The 19,242-nt window shown below is 35.6% G+C and overlaps 1 protein-coding gene across 1 annotated transcript in view; it reads right to left on the bottom strand.

Moving 5' to 3' along the window:
* Nucleotides 1-19,242, bottom strand: part of CALCRL (calcitonin receptor like receptor) — a 67,804-nt gene that overhangs the window by 47,830 nt on the left and 732 nt on the right. The gene's annotated exons all lie outside the window — the stretch shown is intronic.

Genomic DNA, 19,242 nt, shown 5'->3' with positions numbered 1-19,242 from the left:
TTTTAAATACTTGTTGATTTTTAAAGTGATCACTTGGTGACAGCAGCCAAACTTATTCTCTTATTATTATTATTATAAATTATACAATTATAGTGCCAGAATGAACTATGGTGAATAAGTAGTGTGATCAGTTAAACATGTGCCAGAGGACAAGAATGTTAAGAAAGGACAGGAACCATAAGAAAATTATTATTACTTGAAAAAGAACATATTCCTAGATTAAAAATGTGAAAAATATTACAATGTAAAATAGAATACAACTTACATTAAAATAGTATGCATAATATACGTAAGAGCTAGATATCCATGTTACACCACAGGAGATTCAAAAACTAGTATCTGATAATTATCATTACTCAATATCAATTTTTAAAAGCTGCAGACATAAGATTCAAGTCTTTATTTAGATTTTGAAGCACTCTCTCAAACTAACAGTGATTTTGAACAACTCTACAGTCCTTTTAGTTGGGGAAATTTGTTCATAGTGGTCACAATACACCAAGGATTTCTCAAATCTCTGCACTCAAAACAAAACAATAGAACTGAAAGCGTGTTAAATTCAGAAGCTAATTATAGCTTTTTAAGTACCAGCACCATTAACAATTTTACCATCCAAAAAATACCCTGGGGGCATTCACACACGTGCTGGTGCAGTGGTAATGGACCTGCCTAGCTAATCATGATCATTCTTTCATTTTTAATTGATCTTTTATAATAGGAAAAGGTGAACAACACATATGAATATTGCAGAAAGTGCAAAAATACTAGAAATAAAATCACTGTGTCTCATTTTGATTTTTCTACAAACTGCTAGTAGCATAATCAGTCCCTAGTATTAACTCCATTTATATCACGGTTGCAATCTGCAAGCACACAGATGTAACTACATACATCCTGCATCTTGCCAATGCTACTCCTTACATGTATAGGTAATGAGAGACATGAAGACCAAAGGCTAAGTTCACTTGCCCGCACATAGGTTCCTAGTGTCCTTTGAGATGCCCTGCGGGTATAAGAGACATTTGGCAAACCTGGCCCCAATGTCTCCGGGGCATCCTGTATGGAGGCAGCCAGGCCTGGTGGGCTTCCCAGGCAGTAACACATGCATGTGTACTGCATAATCACATCCCACCCCAAACATATAACACTAGAAATCCTTCCCCTATTAACGTCTTCCCTATAAACAGCTTAGCTGAAGAAGCAGGAAGAAAGAAAAACAATCAAACAAACAAAAAACACACCAAAAAGTAAAATGAAAATTTGATGAAGAATAAAAAATACACATAAATACACAAAATATTTTGGGTTTCCTAGCAGTTTCACTAAAGTCACTAAGTCATTACATGCCCAGAGCAGAATCAAACACCTCAAAAACAAAGGTCATGTGAAAAGGGGGTCACACTTAAAGACTGGACCACCTCCAAAGACTGCAAAGAAAGGGCAAACTAATAAGCAAAATTTTCAAAGAAACCCCAAAAAGAGCCAGAAGAGCACTATGAAAATTTTGGGTGAGATGCCAAAGAGCTGAAACACCATTGCAGCATGGTTGTCAGAACCCAGAAGACAGCTGGAGAAACGTTGCGAACGCAACTTGTGCAGTTTTCCAGCCACTGTAATCTATTACAGTCATGAGGGCAGATGAGTGCTGTAGGCTGTGTTTAATTTGTCCTGTTTACACAGGCTTTTTTTAAAACAATATATATCAGTAACATGGACAAATGCAGAAATACGGAGTAATTTTTGCAAGAGACAGCTCCTCCCACAGTTTAAGTGACCAAAAGATTCAAATGATCTTGAAGTACAATGAGGAGGTGGAGGAAAGGGTGGTATCCTTTCACAACAGAGATTATTTTTACTTAAGTATCATTATCTGTTGAGCTTAGATGCTTGCTTCTGTGATTGTAATTGACACTGCTGGGCTTTGCGAAACAGTCCTAAAAATGGCAGCTCTGAAGGTATAATCTTATAAAAGCAGTACACCAGCACCCTTCTCTACTTCCAAAAGAGCTCAAAATACAAGAGAAATATATCTTTGTAGAGAAAATATTTGACGAAGAAATAGATATTCAAGAAGTGCCATACTTTGCTGAAATAAGACTAGGCTGTAAATCTAGATAGTCCCTTAAACAATTTGTAAGTTCTCTCATATAAAGTATTTTCACCACATAAGGAAGAGCTGAAAGGACCAAACAGATCTAGCATTAAAAAAAAAAAAAAAAATAAAAAAAAATGCATCCGCATTGCTGTATTAGGTCTAAGTTTTGCTCAAGGTCTCTTCCATGGATCTTTGATGACTGTTCAGCTGGAAATCAAGGGCCCAAGAGATTTTTTTGAAAGCAGTAAGGGATATCCTGAGTTCCAGCCAGCAGCCTAACAATACAGCTGCCAACAGCCAGAACTGTGTGAATTGTGTTCTGAACATCACTCATTACCACACTGTGTGCTTATGGAGCCTTTATATAATTGTATTTTAACTATTAAAAGTGTTTTATTTATGAAAGATGCTACACTTTAAGTAATAGGTTCCTATTCTATAAAAAAACAAACTATGATTTTGAATTACTTTTTAGTTCTCAATATATTCAGGTAGTCAGCTTTGAAAGCTACACTGTGTAATCCTAATGTATTTCTTGGAAACAAAAAATTAGGCTGTGAAATCTCTATTCGGTACTTCACTTTCATATCATTTGCATTTCACATCTGACCAGTATAACATGGAATTTTCTTTACAATAACCTGTTCTAGGCTTCAAGGCAAAAAAAAAAAAAAATCCAAAACCAAATAAAAATTAAAAAACCCACCTGGTTTATATTAAATTCTCATTGAAAACCTATGTATCTCCACTCTTTTCTACCATAAAATAGCTCAAGTGCATTTCTCTAACAACATCCTTTCTCTCCTACAGGACTGTGACAGAGGTGGAGCTGATCACTGTGGGATTGGATTAGTTTCTTGGCAAAAGTTGTTATGACGTGCTTGCTGCTACATCCTAAGGTTTGTTAGCATTCCTCATCCTAGCTGTATCTACCACATCCCATAGGGATAACTAAGGAATTCTTGCAGAAAGCTATTATCTGCGCTATGGATTCAGAATTTTGTTCTTCAGAGACACGCTTTTGCAGCATTAGCTGCATTTATGTCCAAGGGATGCAATGCTTCAATAACTTTCAGTGTTATTTGCACATTATGTCTTGTTTGTACTAAAGACCATGGAAGTAAGAAAGCAGAACTGCTTAAGTTACAGTTCTTAAGTTACAGAAAATCTACAATTTCTAGAGGCAAGTCTTAACACTCTTAACACAATTTCTCTGCCATGCAACTGTTGAAGAGCTATGAGCTGTTTTTAGAACTGTGAAAATCTGTTTGTAAGTCCTGTCATTTTTTGATGCATCCAACAGTTAATTTGGATTGGGGTCTTTTGATTTAACTGCAGAGACAGACTTGTTAAGACAACTACAAATGCGAATCTTCACACATTTATCATTCTCCCTGTGTTACTTCTCTCCTTGCAGCTTGATTAGACATTGGGAATTGACTGATCAATGTCATTTCTTCAGTGTTATTCCGCTTAAGTGCTTCTGTGACTTGTCAGTTCTCTTGGCCCAGGAGAAGCCTGGGTATGATCATGACTCTTCCCTGAAATTTTCTTCATTACAGAAACTGTGATTATATTTCTTTTACTCTTCTCCATGTTCAATTGGCCCTTATGCCATCATGAGAGAAAACAGTCACTGAAATGTAACTACCATGTCGAGGGTGTCAGAAATTATCGAAAAGCAGAATGCTTCGTGGTCACATTATTAATCCAATTCTCTTCTCAAGTTGATGTAGGAAGGAGCAAGATTAGAGTAGCTGGTGAGTACTGATTTTGTCTTCAATAATGCTAGATGCTCCAATGTTCTTTGTACACGTTTCATTACCATTCTTGGAGAACTGAAGTTGTAGTTTTAACAAGCGTACTGCCTAGCTGGCAAACATGAATTTTGTCACTATGACAAATACCATTTATGAGCAAGTAAACTTTAGAAAAATAAAAAAGAAAGTTAGGGAGCTGTTGTTGACCAAGACTTTAAACAAAACACAAGCATCCCTTCCTTTCTGTGCTAATTCTAGGAGGAGAAGGAAGTCAACACAATTAATGGCTGATAATTATAAAAATACTTTGTTACTTTATATAGCCCAGCATATACACTTGCATAAACACTAAAGATGTTTCATTCAATTGCTTTCAGTCACTGGCTTTTTAAAAGTCTGGATAATATTATACTACCTTTGTTAGATAAATTTGTTGTTAGATAAAGATAAGTGAGTTTCACAGTAGCATGCAAGTTCCCAAGACCATCAAGGAGAAATTATTTTTTCTTTATGCAAAGCATTGCAAAAATAAATTCAGTTTTAAGAAACCTTAAGAGGTGATGCATACATTTTTTTCATTTCAGGAAGCACCATGCACAAGGTACAGACAGAAGTCAAAAGAAGGATTCTGAAGCTCACTGGCCTAGATCTGATGCAAGATGGGAAATCCTCCATTTTGAGTGTAAAGTTTCCAGTTCAATTATACCTGTGAAACAACATTAAGTATTCTAAAATAAATGAAAAGCATGAGTTGCATTAGAAAAATATAATATCCCTGTGATATTCCAAAACCTGAAAACAACATGTCACTCTAACAAATCAAAAACATCTGTTTCCACAACATTAATTGGTCTTATGAGCAATTTGTTGTGGAGCCAAACTTTTAAAAACTTAAGAAAAAAAGAGTCATCAGGATTGGAGAGAAGGTGACGGTGGGAAAAAGAGAGTTCCATCCCAGTACGTGTAAACAAACTTGCTCATTTTCTTTAGTTTACTGGACACTTGGCACGTTTGTCAGTTTTACAGTACTTCTCAAGCTACAGCTACAGTTGCAAGGTACAAATATGTATAGAATATGGTATGAATAGATGGTATGATTATATATAGACCATCAGCACCTTGAAACTGCTTAAGCCAAAAAATTTCTGGTCCTCGTGTTATAAAAGTTATCCGATAGCCACTTAAAATTTGTACAAACTAGGCCACTTATTCAGTGTGGTGCGATAGCCAGGAGCAAAATCACAAATTAAGAGCAAAGGAAAACAAAATCAGGTTTATCAGCAAATATAAGCACATACCTAAACCATCTCAGACTTGAGAACAGATTATTAGTAGCAAGTCCTTTCTGACCTGACTTATTTTGGAGGCACGTGGTTTCCATTATGCTGTTTTTACTGCAGCAGATCTGAACATTAAGTGGACAGAAAAATTCTGTACAAATTTATACTAGGCAAGGTGGGAAGTGCTGAGGCTGAAGCCCAAGGATTGGGAATTGGTGAACAAATTCAGTTCATCAAATAATTAGCAGCATAGTTGAACAAGCCATATAGCCTTCTGTATACTTAATGTTCTTCCAAGTGCAAGCAAGTTCTTCCATATTATTAACAGAGTGCACATAGGCACAATAATTTATCTAGTAAGTACAATTTTGAAACTCAACTCATTAATGTTTGCTGAATTGAGGGTGATAAAAGGTGCTAGCACAGGTCTGCTCAGTGCTAAAATACTACCAGTCTACCAAGAGCTGGATTTTCCCCTCCTTATTCACAGTGAACATATTTTCATAAGCCTCTCACCTAATAGAGGAATCTTACGAACATTATTGCTATATGCAAATATTTCCTCAGAGCAGCTGCAACAATACGTAGGTGCTAGAGAAGTACATTTTCCCCAGGAAAATACATGCAACTAAATAATGACAAATTCTAAAAGACCACCCTAATACATTCTGTAGTCACAAGTTGTGCTGACCAATGTTTTTATCCTCAAATTCATCACATAGATAAAGAGTTTTTCCTCCTAAAGGCAAATTAATTTAAGCTTATGTGATAATCAAACTGTATTTTAGGAAAATATGGATGCTAATGTCATAAATAAAATTTAAACCACGCATATCTTACTAGTTTACCTATTATAGAATCAAGGAACCATAAATAGGAGTCACTACTGCATAATAATTTGTCCATATAGGTAATGTATGTCAAATGTATTTCTTTTTGAATGATTATGTTTACTGATTTATATCAGTGAAAGATGAGAAACATTTCCAGTGAGCTCAATCCTACTTCCCTGAGAAAAAAACAAAAACAAGAAACAGCACCAGCTGCTTGGCAGGACTCTGCTAGAATGATAACATGGTCTCTGAGCGCTCTTGTTCGAGCAATGGAATTAATTACCGATGAATACTAACACAGCAATAGCACTGACAACTGCATCACCTATATTGTATAGCAAACAAGCTGTTTGCTCATAGCAGCCACTGCTTTAGTACAGAGCTTTTCCAGAATTATTTTTGCATGTATTGTACTTCTAGAGTAATATTTCAACAAAGTAGTCGACTGTGTCTAAAACTATGAAACATTTATATCTAGAAAATATTTGTTAGTAAGGAGAACTTGATATAGCAATAGCATGCAAACTGATTATTAAATCTACCCGAAACTAAGCACAGAAAAAAACCATTTTCTTAAATAATATCTACCCACCAACTTGGGTTAATCTTCAGTAGTGATACAGTCATAATTAGAAAATGAGTATGAACAGATTCTATAGTTCATTCTGCAAAATTCTCATCACCCTCCACTTTAACAGACTGTTGTTCATAAAAAATGACATTTATTTCTAAAAGAATGGAGAATGATCAATCTGAATAAAAAACTATTAACAAGGGGACAAAGGAAGTTCTTACACAGCTGAGAAGACAAGAGTGAAAGAATAGAAAAGAGCTAAAATTATGCAAAAATCTTTATATAAAAAGTATCAAGGGAAGAACTGCAACCAAAAAAACCCCTAACCCCAAAACAAACAAACAAAACCACCACCAAAAACCACAAAACCACACCAAAAAACTCAACCACAAGCTCTGCTGTAATTGTGTGATTGTATAAGTACCTTCATTTTTTTGGATAATATTCCAGATTTGTTGGTCTGGAAATTTGGACAGGAATCTCATGAGAACAGGCTTTCTGATGATATTTTAGATACTCCTAGGTTATAAGCCTGCCAGAAATAATGCAAGAGCAGCCTTTTTCCATAGTATTTTGGTACTTTGATTCCAAATCCAGCAAAAGAGTAGGAACTGCAGAGGCGTGTGAACTTAAAGAAAGAGTGATCTTTCTTTCCCCGTTCCTCACCAATGTGCAATATGGTACAGCCCGAATTTTGGTGAAGACACAAGAGGACTCTGATTTCATTTGAATCACTTCACTCTTTTCTAGTTTTGAAAAAAGTAATAGTTGGTGCTATTTAAAACAAACACCTGACAGGAGTCACAGCTTTATTCAGTTTGTTACCAAATGGTTTTCTAATAAAGATCAAGGATTTCTGTCTGTCCTGAGCACTGTGTTGTGACTTCACACACAGGATTCCTGCAGCTTGCAGATATGGCTGGTAAATAAAACAGGATGTTATAAAGGTTACCTTCTTTACACAAACAAGGAAAATAGTTAATTCATTGAAAGACTGTGAAAAGGGATCTTCTATCAGTAACAATGATAACACGCTTGCTACATTTTGGAAGAAAAAAAAAAAACAACTCCGATTTTGTGTTAGTTATCCCTTAACGCTGGCTACAAAAATAGAGGTAGTTACATTCCTGCAAATGATCACATAACCAGAATTTCCGCATGTATATGTTGCACTTCTTTGAAAGAGATGCAACTTAGAAACAGGTCGTCTGATAACCATGCTCTCATGCAATCAGGATAAAGTAAGTCAAAAGGTCTACTGGGGGAAGAAGGTTTCTGGCTCAACCACCCTTTGTATTATCCATATAGGTTTGTTGAGCAAGAATTATTCTATGCTTTGTTTTATTACAATATATACTCTCAGGTTACACGTGGAAAACACAGTAAGTTCTTGCAGAGGGTTGCAGAGAAGTCGGAATCCTTCTCCTAAAGACTTGGGGATACAGACAGCTTTGGAAAGGCAACTGTCCAAGACTCTCAGAGCACAGAAAAAGAAAGGGCGCGAAGACATATTTAGAGATTATGCTACATGAAAAGAGAGTCAATAGAATCAGATAGAACACAAAGGAAATGACAATGGAAAGAATTTCACTTCAATCTTTTTTTTTGCTGTTTTTAGCTAGAAAACAAGGTCTAGATACAGGCAAATTCACAGGAGCAGCTCTGTTTTCTCTTTGAAAGCTGAGGTTTTCCAACAGTGGGGCAGGAAAGGCAGTTGAATCTCTTCAAACAGACAGCAGTTGCTCGATAACTTGATGACCTTCCTGTTAAGCCCAAAGGGCCACAAACACACAGAATCCATACGACCCGTGACATCTTCAAACACTAGAAGTTGTTAACCAAGTGCCCAATGTCAGGAAACAACTGTCTGTCTGCGACAAGCTGAGTTCATCCCCCTCTATGGGACTGGAACTAATTTATTTTCTACTAGAGTATGCTTACAATCTCTCTCTTGAGACAATCAAGAGAAAGATTTTCAGCGATCAGTTGCAGGTTACCCCACTGGAAACACAACAGAAATAATTTTTAACCACATCTGTGGTCCCTTTCCTGGCAAGACATACATCCAAGAAACCTAGTGCTCTTTCAAATGGTCACCCTCTAAGAAAACCCCGCTGATTTAAATCATCATCACACGTAATTCTTTTGACATGTTCAATGCTCCAAGCATTTAAGTGTTCACTTTAAAAAGTTACAAATGGATTCTGGAAATCCACATGTATTTCTTGGAGCTTTTTCAGTTCAAAAAACTGCTTACATATATGCACATAAGATCACGTTGTGTTTTAGGAGGAACACATAAACTATTGTAGTGTAGTTAATGTGACAAATATTGCTAATTGGCATTAATTAGTTGCTTTATTTTTACATTAAGCAGTGCACATTCCCCTTCCTATACCAAGTGATATATTAATATTCTTTGTTAAATGGATACACTTAACATTAGGCGTGGTAAATAATCACTGAGCACCCTCTATGTCTCACCTTTCAAAAGGACTAGTAGTGTGGACCCAGTGGACAAAAGACATACTTTCTCTTCAGTATTTTCTTGCCGGTCACTAGCTTTTTTCCCCCCTATTTATAACTCCCTTTAAATTGTTGCTGGTTTTGCAAACCCTTGGCCTTGTTTTGTGCTCTGCGTATCATCCATATAATTTCACTAAGTATGTGGAACTGTGTAAGTATACTACTTGCGACTTCAAGGATTTTGTAGGATTGAAGACTCAAAAGCCAAATGGAGTCAGAGAGCTGAAGAAAAACAGTTGGTGTCTGACATTTCCAATGAGCCATTTATAAAACTGGACAAAAGCTGTACAGTTTGGAAAAGCTTTTGATGATTAGCATTAATTCAAATCTCATCTACTGACACTTCATGTCAGTTAATATGTTTCTTATTCTGCAAGAACCAGACTCACATGTATATTCCTGTAGTGGCGATTCCCCCATCCTCCTTGTCCTTGCATGCAAAAGAAGGCAGCACTGAGACATGCTGTAGGATATTCAGTTGCCAGACTTCCCCCTCACAGTTCTGCTAACCTCAATACTGACCTACAGTACCCTTAGTTTTCCATTCGTTAGCCTCTATTACACAAATATAGCCCAGTATTCCAAATTAGGCTGTGTTTATTCTAAGAACACAAACAAGACCATTTTCACATCTAAGAAAATTATGTGTCTTGATTAAAGATTGAGACATTTTCATACAATGCCGAAAACATATGCAGTTTTCATCAGCATCCCAAATCCCTGTGGACTGGTTTCTAGTCTATTCTACTAATCCCTGGATCCCAATCCCAAATTCATGTCTTCCCAAATTTGACCGAATCCTCCTGCTTGAACTCTTTATTTCATATGAGCTGGAAACCTTCTTAAATGTTTGCAACGGTGCCTATTAGTGGGTGTCCTTCAGCTAGAGAATTGTTAATTTAATCACACATCACAGAAACAGTCCACAGTTGCTTCAAAGGCCCACTAGGTGCTATTTCTTATCTTCACCTTTTACATCAAACTGATGGAATTTGGATTCCAAGTGTTGGAAATTATGGGAAAAATACCCTGTATGTCAAAAAGCAGCACTGCAAATAAGCCATTTTCTTTTCAAACTTCAAAGGCAAAAAATCTTTTTAAAATGATCTATCTAGACTTTCAAATTCAACAGCCCATCATAAGTTTCTGTGATTTCATTTTGTAAGTACACTAGAGCTAATTTGCAGTTTGATAGTGAAAAATTTCCTGGCTCTTTTTCTCATTATCAATGATGATAAATAAATATGGAATACTTAGAAAATATATAAATTTATTACAAATATTGAAAAGCAGCTTTCCACAGAGCTATTAGATAAAATCTGCATTTCATCAAATTGAAGTTTGTTAGAAAATGGGCACTTCGTAGCCTTACAACACTAATAATAGGGTGCTGACAAATGAAACAAGCTGGTAAATATGAAGCTTGTTCATAACAAGATTGCACAAGAAAATATACTGTAATGACCCTGTCTTGAACATCCTGTAATAGCCCATTGTTCCTCTCTATTACTCTCATTCAGCAATTTTTTTTTAATAGCGGATGCATGGCAGCAAAGGAACCAATGTAATGTGGGATTGCACGTGCACAAATCATGGCACATAACAGAGGTGACAAAAAGACCCTGGCACACTAAGAGAAGTTCTGAGTGGGCTATTAACTGGATGTGGAGCCTTACAAAACAACCCCACATCTTTGCATAACTTGAATAAGACAAATAAAAATATTTGCCTATAAATGCCTGAAGGATTTCTAAACACTGAGAAGACAGGAGAATCATTTTACATATGAAGGGCAACAAATGACAAGAAGAATGGGAATGAAAAAGGAAAATCATAGGTTTAAATTCTGATCATGGAGTCTTATAGTCAGTACATTTAAAGTTAGCATGGTAGCAGAAATAGGAAGAATCCTTCCCTTGCATGATGAAGAAGAGATGTGGTAATAAGTATCTTCCATGTGTGACAACTGGATGTTTCACCTTCACTCTGTATGAGAAACAATGAGGGAACTTATCACCACGGTTACTGGCATCTTAACTAGATCACGTACTGAAACCCAGCATCTGCTTTTGTTGCCAAATTAAAATACTGAATAGACAATTAATTTAACTACTGTGAATTCATGTCATACACATAACTCCAAATACAGATTTCTCACCATCTAAAGGAATCTTTCAATTTATCCAAGTGGCTATGTATGTAAAGAAATGGCTTTTGACTGACCACAGGATACCTGACTCAGCTTTGTCTCTGCATTAGAAGGTCATGCTAAAGGCAACATCATTCCATTTGTTCACAGTTTACCTTCCTATGGGAACTACATTTTGAAGTTCAGGTTTTTTTTTCTTTGTGCATTTGTCATTCCTTCCATCATTTTATCTTCCTTGCTTCCTTGCTACCAGACTTCATTGTTTTACTGTTACTTAGTGCTCAAGGAAGGAGGAATTGGACAACCATCCTGTTTAAAAGCTGTAAATGTTTAAAAATATAAAAGCTTGGAAATCTAGGAAACAGAAGGGCTAAAGAAATTGTAGAAATAAAATAAAACAAAACAAACCTCTGGCTTAAGAAGTCTCACATTCCTGCATGGTATAATGCTATTTTTGAACACTTTGTTTTGGCAAATGTGCATTCCCTGAGGAAGCTGAGTTATCACAGATAACTGTCTATCATGCCAGTCTGTCTTCATTGGACAAAATGTATTTCAACAGTATCTTTTCTTCCCTTGCCTAGTCTGACTTAGAAAGTTTATTGTAATTGGTCCCTAAAATCTGCTTTGAATCTGGGCTCTTTTGGTGCTGACTTCACCCTAACCGTATACACTTAATTTTACAGATGGCAGTATGTATTGACATGCTCTGGTACCCCAGTGCCCCCGCAGAGACAGCACAAGTATTTTGCCATCCTTCCAACAAACCCTGAATTACTGCCATGTCCTTCACTGGGCTGTAATGTGACTCTAGGAAAAGCTTAGCATGTCAGCAGACTATTTTATCTCTGTAGCTCTAAATAAAAAGTGTCCAGTTAAACTACATTGGCTGAATTCTACCCTTTCATTGCATGCATAGTTTTTAGAAGAGGGATCTTCTCTAGAGAAGAAACTCCACTTGTACAATCTCTTCTGAAATAATTGGGGGAGAAGAAAAAAAAAAAAAAAAACAAAAAAAAAGAAAAAAGACCTAGGCCCAGCAGCTACCCCAGTGGTTCATGCTAAAATGTTAAAAACATCTGAATGATGTTTTTCTACCTAGTTTCTTAGGAACTCTGAAAATGCTAAGATAGCACATCCAGCACGCAGGGTGGGGGGACATAAGGCTCTTGTAAGACCGTGCTGTGACTTCTGCAATCAATCTAAGAATGACATTGTCAAGATTTGAAGACTGCTCACATCACCTCCTTTAGTCAGAAATTGAGCATTTCCAGTATGAGAAACTCAACATAAATTTAAATGAATATAAATGAATACCCAATGATTGTACTCCAGACAGAATTGTTCGATCTTCCAATTACAACCATTACTCATTTTATATAAAACCTACATTGTAATAGCAAATAGAAATGAACAAATTTTCTATTTCTACTTTGCTCACTGGTGTGTAATTGTGTCAATGTTAATTACACTTATGACATAACATGCAGAAAATGATAGAAGGAATATAACCTTTCAGATCTCCCTTAGTGAAAACTGATGGAGTCTGAGATTCCACAGCTCTGTGGGGCAAGGAGAACACTGCAATAGCAGAGGTCAACTTGATGAGAGTTCTTACTCTAATTTGTGTATTGGTTTCCAAAGTTATTCTTCTCTAGGACTATAATTTTCCCTGTTTGTTTTCAGCAGAAAGGCTTTTATTTCCTGATGCACATACACAATTAACAGATTAGAAACATTTTTCTAAAAATCCCTCTTTACCCACTCCTTCCAAAACAGAGGGAAAAAAAAAACAACAAAGGAAAAAACCCGAACAAAACCCCTCCAAAACCCACACTACACTGGCATGCACATAACCACAAGAAAGGCTACAATTTAGTTCAGTGTTTAAGTGCCCACTTAGTGTAAGCATGTGCTTTTTCCGATTGCTGCTAGCTACATAGAAAAAAAGCACAATCCTGGTGGCCTTCAATGTATTATGATGCAATAAACAACACATTTAATAAAAAATGAAGAATGCAGAATGGTGGCCATGCAAAGAGTACTTGAAGAGCACTCAGGAAAGAGCCTTAATTTTGGCTTTCCTGAACTCGTTTAAACTAACTTTTTCCCGACTAAATACTAAATCAGTTTAAAAAAGGTTACCAATCTTGATACTCTGTTACGGTACACACATCTGTTGTTCCTCTTCAAGGAAGATGACTATGAATTTCAATATAGAGTCATTTATGGAAAGGGTTCTCACCCCCACCTCCCCCTTCCAAGAAACTAGACGTGTGAAGACAGACATTTCTCTCTGAGAGGAAGGATAAGGCAGAGGTTAATTTCATCTGCATGAGCCAGCATAGGATAAGCTTTTGGAAATATTGTCAAGCCACATTCTTTAATGCCTGGCAAAGTGACTCATTCAGAGTCATCACAGGAAAGGAAGTTGAATAGAATAAAAAACGGAACAGGATGGGGGCTTAAACAGGAGAAAGAAGTGAGAGAAAGGAAACCGGATTGTTTAAAGTGGCCTGAGGTTACAAGATCTATAACGAGATGATTTTTTTAAAAAATATATATGTAAAATATATCTATGACCATGTAAAAATACATACGCACATTTATGCATATATAAAATACATGTATGTATGTATGTATTTATAAAACCCAACTTCTTTCTATTTGAAAAGAGACTTGTATTTGTGGGTTGTCTTCCAAAGCTGCCTGCTGAGGTATTTGTTTCAGTACAAGGTGACATTAACACAGTATGGGAAATAAACAAGAATCCCCTCTAGAAACCCACAAGTTTTTAATAGTCATGCTCCTATTCCACACAATATGGAATCCACAGAATATGGAGTTATATACTCATGTAAAAATCCACCAGAATGCAACAAACACATTGTTATACCATTCCCTAAAGAAACGCTCTGTGCAATAAACAAGACTTTTTTCTTTTTTTCCCCAAAAATACAGCATTGACTTTCTTGTACTAGCAACTTGGTGCAACTTGAAAAAGTTTCTCTTCTCCACATATTTTTATTGAGAAACTTTGGATAGTTAGCCACCTATCATGCCAATTTTAGCTAATTCAAACAGAAAACAATATGTAGACTGTTTCAATAAATACATTCACTTGCAGCAGCCTACTGCAGAGCACCTCTTTGGATTCATCATAACTGAAAACACATTACTTGTGCAACTAGAATTTCCATTGACAAAAAGAATAATTTTTGTTCCCAGAGAAGATGACAAAAGCATTTTTTAATATCATAAAGACAATATTCAACTGATTCCCAGCTCTTTGTTTCAAAATTGACACCTGTGAGTAAAAATTCTCATTGTGTAGTCCAATACTAACTACTGTGTCATTTTTCATGTTCAAAGGGATACACAGAAAGATGAATACACCCATTAAATCTCATAATTAAAAAAAGAAATTTAAAAATTAAAAAGGCATGCATGGTCAAAAAATTATCCTGGAAAAATGTATTAGAATAAATACTTCTAAATTCTACATCTCATCTCCCAAACAAATTTATCTCTAGTTGCGAAATGCTCCTTATTTAATCCCCAGAGTGACACCTGCTGGATTTCACTAACAGAAACGAAAGGGCAGATATCCCCATTATACAGAACATTTCAGGATAATCATTGCAAAAATGTGTCCTTTTAGTAATAAAAGTTTGTACAGTATCATATTTTTTTCTCCATTTAGGGCAGTAAATAAATACATAGATGCAATCATAGAGGAAAGAAGTATGATGTCTAAAATTCTTTTTCATTTCTGAAATACATATTTTTAAATTTATATCTAGGAAGGATTATAGAGCACAACATTGGGAGACAAACTATATTCATTTCAGATAATATTAATATGAAAAATATTTTTTAAGTCTAAAACAAGTGAGTTTTGGTATAACAAATATATTCTCAGTACATCTTTTGCTTCACTTTATGAAAGTCTACCAGCATTGCCAGTATTAAAATAATACAAAATGTATTAAAATTAATTTCCAAGATTTTACCACTGTAATGGGGGAGAAAAAAAATGAGGGGGAAATCTAAATAGTAATATAAAGAGTGACACTTTATGCTCATACAAACATCAAGGTTGTATCAAAATCAAGTATTCAAGATTCAAGCTCAGAATTATCAAAGAATATGTTGAAAAGATTATATAGTTTTTAGGAACTAAAAAGATATTCAGCCTAAACACAGCTGATGGCATATCACAGTATATGAGGTAGCTACTTTGAATATAATAATAATAATTAAAAAAATCACTAATCACTGTGTTTCACTCCTTGTCCTTGGTATTTATATGGGAAGTCAGACTGGTACGGGCTTCATTAAACAAAACTCTGCCACTAATTTTGTTTGGCATATTTTTTAAATAAGGCCTGCATGATCCAGGCATAAATCCAGAAATACAACATTGCTTTATTTTCTAAAATTCAATTAGTATCTTAATGGTCAGCTACAGCTTAATAGTGGCCAAAACTGTCCGAAGTCTTGGGTGACATCTATGCTATATTAAAAGGTAACAGCTTCAAAGACACATGCAATTTTACACCAGTTGAGAATCTGTTTTCTTTTCCTGAAGTGAGTACGTTGCTTCTCTCATGGAAAGTCCTTTTTTAATGCATTACATTCAGTTAAGTGCATTTTGAATGCATCTTTCCAAGGAAAAGCAACTCTAAATAAATCACTTCTGTGGTTTTGGACAGCATATACTGCAGCAATGATTGAAAGTGTTTGCACAGAACTAGGGCAGAAAAAGAATGACTTTGCTGGGAAAATGTAAACAGTATAAACAAGCTTGGGAGACTAAGGCAGATATGCATGAGAGATAACTGTGAAAACAAAACTTTGAAAATGCAAAAGTTTAGCCTTCCAGTTTTGCCCAGATTCTAAAATAGGACAAAAAGAAAAAGTATTGCTAAAAACAAATGCTCTAATGAAAACAAATTTAATAAGAAGATCTTATATTGTACGGCGCTGGCTGTGAAATTCTCCATTAAGATAACAGGTAAGTAATAGGCTAATTTCTGCTGTTCTTTGTGCAAGCGTATTACATTGAAAACATCAGAATTGCCAACGTGAGCACAAAAAAAAAAAAAAAGGGTTGTGAACACCTATGGAAAGCTTTCTCCTTTTTCTTTTAAATATTACAAGGAAACAACATTCAAATGTATTCAATTTAAAATATGAACACTCATGACTCATGGTTTTCTAAACAAAGGTTTAGGACTAATTTACTTTGAAAGTCTCTTTAAAAACATACATGTTCTCTCTTTAGTTGATGCATTAGGAATAATAAAAGTCAGCATGATATAGACTCACATATATTGTACATAGGAATAATACATTATACTTATTATTATATGTATAATACACATAAATACATATACAAACACACTTCCAGATTTATTTTACTTCTTAAAAGTTATTTGTTTGTCAACCCACATCTGTTTTGGTAATATAAGTATTCATTCCTTCCTTGACACAGTTGTATCAGGACATAGTTAATTCCAGAGCTCTGACAATTTGCTACACCGAAGACTTAAAATATTTCCCAGCAACAGAACAGTTACATGAGCAAGCAAGAGACTGTTTTCAATAAATGCAAAGTTTAACCGAGGAAACTACTACGTATGAAATCCAATGGCATAGCTATACATGCTTTTAGAACAGAGGTGATCGTAACACTGAGGTAATGCCAATATTGTATATACACTCTGTAGGAATGACAGCTAATCAGAAGCACAAAAGGAATTTTGCTAGCAGATCAAGAACACAGTAAACACATTGGGAACAGATGGGAACAACTTCTTAAAGAGAAATTCTATTTTGTTTTCCTAACCGTGGACTTGGACTTCTCACTGGAGAAATTCCTTCAATTGCTTTCATAAATAGCTTGTATTATGTTCAGTATTTAGTTCTATAGAAGTGACTAGATACATACTTTTAAAATATCACTGTGTACATCTTATTATTAAAAACATATTGATAGCAATAGTTTCTTCCAAATGACTATGGACTGATTTGAATTTTTTATCTGTATGATTGTGGGCCCAATCCTACCCAGCTCTTGCACATACTAGGAATGCTGTTGGAAGCAGCTGATTAACTTGAATGCACAGAATATTGAACTAAATTAGTAATAATATTGGTGCCAAAGGAAATGTATTAGTGTGCTTTCTTCCCTCAGTTTTATTCTTAATTGTATCCTAGTCTAAATCTGGATTGCAATACCCAGACAGCCCACAGAACAATACTGCATTCCCAGAGCAGGCCCCTTTATTTAGCCAGGTAAGACATTAGTCACCCAGAACGAGATACGCAGATTGACGTTTTTCAATCTGAGCATTCAAAAATTATAGAAGTTATCAAAAACCAGCTGCCAACAGACTACAGAACGTAAGTGACTGGATGGGTGATGTATGTATAATTCCTTCAACAGAAAAATACCCACATTTAGGAATATCCTGCCCTTTGACATTCAGTGGAAAAATTCCCACTGGCTCTCAGTGGGCCAGGATTTCAACAATTGTGTTGAAAAGCCTACTCAAAGGTACAAACACTACATTTCTTAATGCAGAGCAAGACTCCAGCTGATCAGGAATCCAGAGTACGGTAACATTTGGAGTTGACAGGACATACATAATGTAATTCTTGAACTTGCAATGCATGTTATGTACCCAGGTACTTAGTTTTGTCCCCTAAAAAGCACAGTCACACTGTTCTACCTCACTATCCTGCCACTGCCTTTGCTTAATCTGCAAATAATGTAGATTCTGGCATCAAACCTGCTAATGCATATATGCCTGACACTTCCTATGTGGGCAGTCCCACCGCAACCTAAACCAGTTACTTGAGAAGAGCATAAAATAAGAATCTAAATCATTTAGCTGAAATGTTTCTGAAGACAGTTGTTCCTGCTGCACTGATCATTAAAACAACATGAACACTTTTTATCTGAAGTGTCATCTTGTTTGATTTAGTATCACCAAGTGCCTTTTGTGCTGAAGATTTTCAAAGTCGGACAAAGACTTTGGGATTGCTTCTATATGCAATGAAGTTAATGAGAGTTTAAGCAGACTGCAAAAGTAAATACTGTGAAAATACAGATCATTATATTTAACTGAGAATTTCAGACAATATCGCAGCATGTGTACTTTGAAAGAAAACACATGGATTCAGATCTGGTCTTATTAGTATTTATCCAGATCTAGCGTGTCTCCTTTTAATCCATTGAAAGAATCTCAGATTCAGAGCACAACAATCAGACTTTTAGCACATCACTGATCTGAATGGGTTTAAACAGTTACATGCACTATTACTGCAAATGAATGACAAGATCCCCAGTATGCACAATATGACTGGAAAGACTGCATTGGCACGTTGTAAAAGCAGAAAAATCTGGCCCCAAGGTATCTGGCATAAGTTTATTAAGGTAGAGAACAAAAAACCCCAGCTATTTTTATTATTATTTCAATCTCAGTCCTTATAAAACATATGGATGACTAAATGAATCATTGTAGATCAAATCCAAGGGTGATTTATAGCCTATACTATTTCTTAACTATCCTTCAGAAACAAGATTGCTTTTCCTGATTCTACAGATCCATTGCTTACACACACAAGCAATTGACTAGATGTAGCAATCTCAGTAATGCAACTGTATTTGTATAAACAGAGGATATCACATCTGTTTTGGAAAGCTGAAGAAGTGGCAAGACTCTTAACTGTCTCTCAACTGATACTGGAAGGCACAGAATCACACACTTCCCACTGTTCAATAGTTTCTCAAGGAAATTAAATAGTGGACAACTACCTTTCAATAAATCAGTTCGGTGTTTGTGGGAAAAATCTCAAACAGTAGTACCCCGGCATGCATACAAGCTTCAAACTCGAGCTAACTTTTTCTCAAACAAAGAGAATGTCCAAACAAAACGGAAACTTTACCTTTTTAGTTCTGTAATTACAATACAAAACCTAATTATGAAATAACTCAAGTATAACCTCTTTCCGGTA

Source organism: Calonectris borealis, chromosome 6 (assembly GCF_964195595.1).
Source record: "Calonectris borealis chromosome 6, bCalBor7.hap1.2, whole genome shotgun sequence".
NCBI lineage: Eukaryota > Metazoa > Chordata > Aves > Procellariiformes > Procellariidae > Calonectris > Calonectris borealis.
The sequence above is the reverse complement of the archived record's forward strand: the minus strand, read 5'-3'. Positions and strand labels throughout refer to the sequence as shown.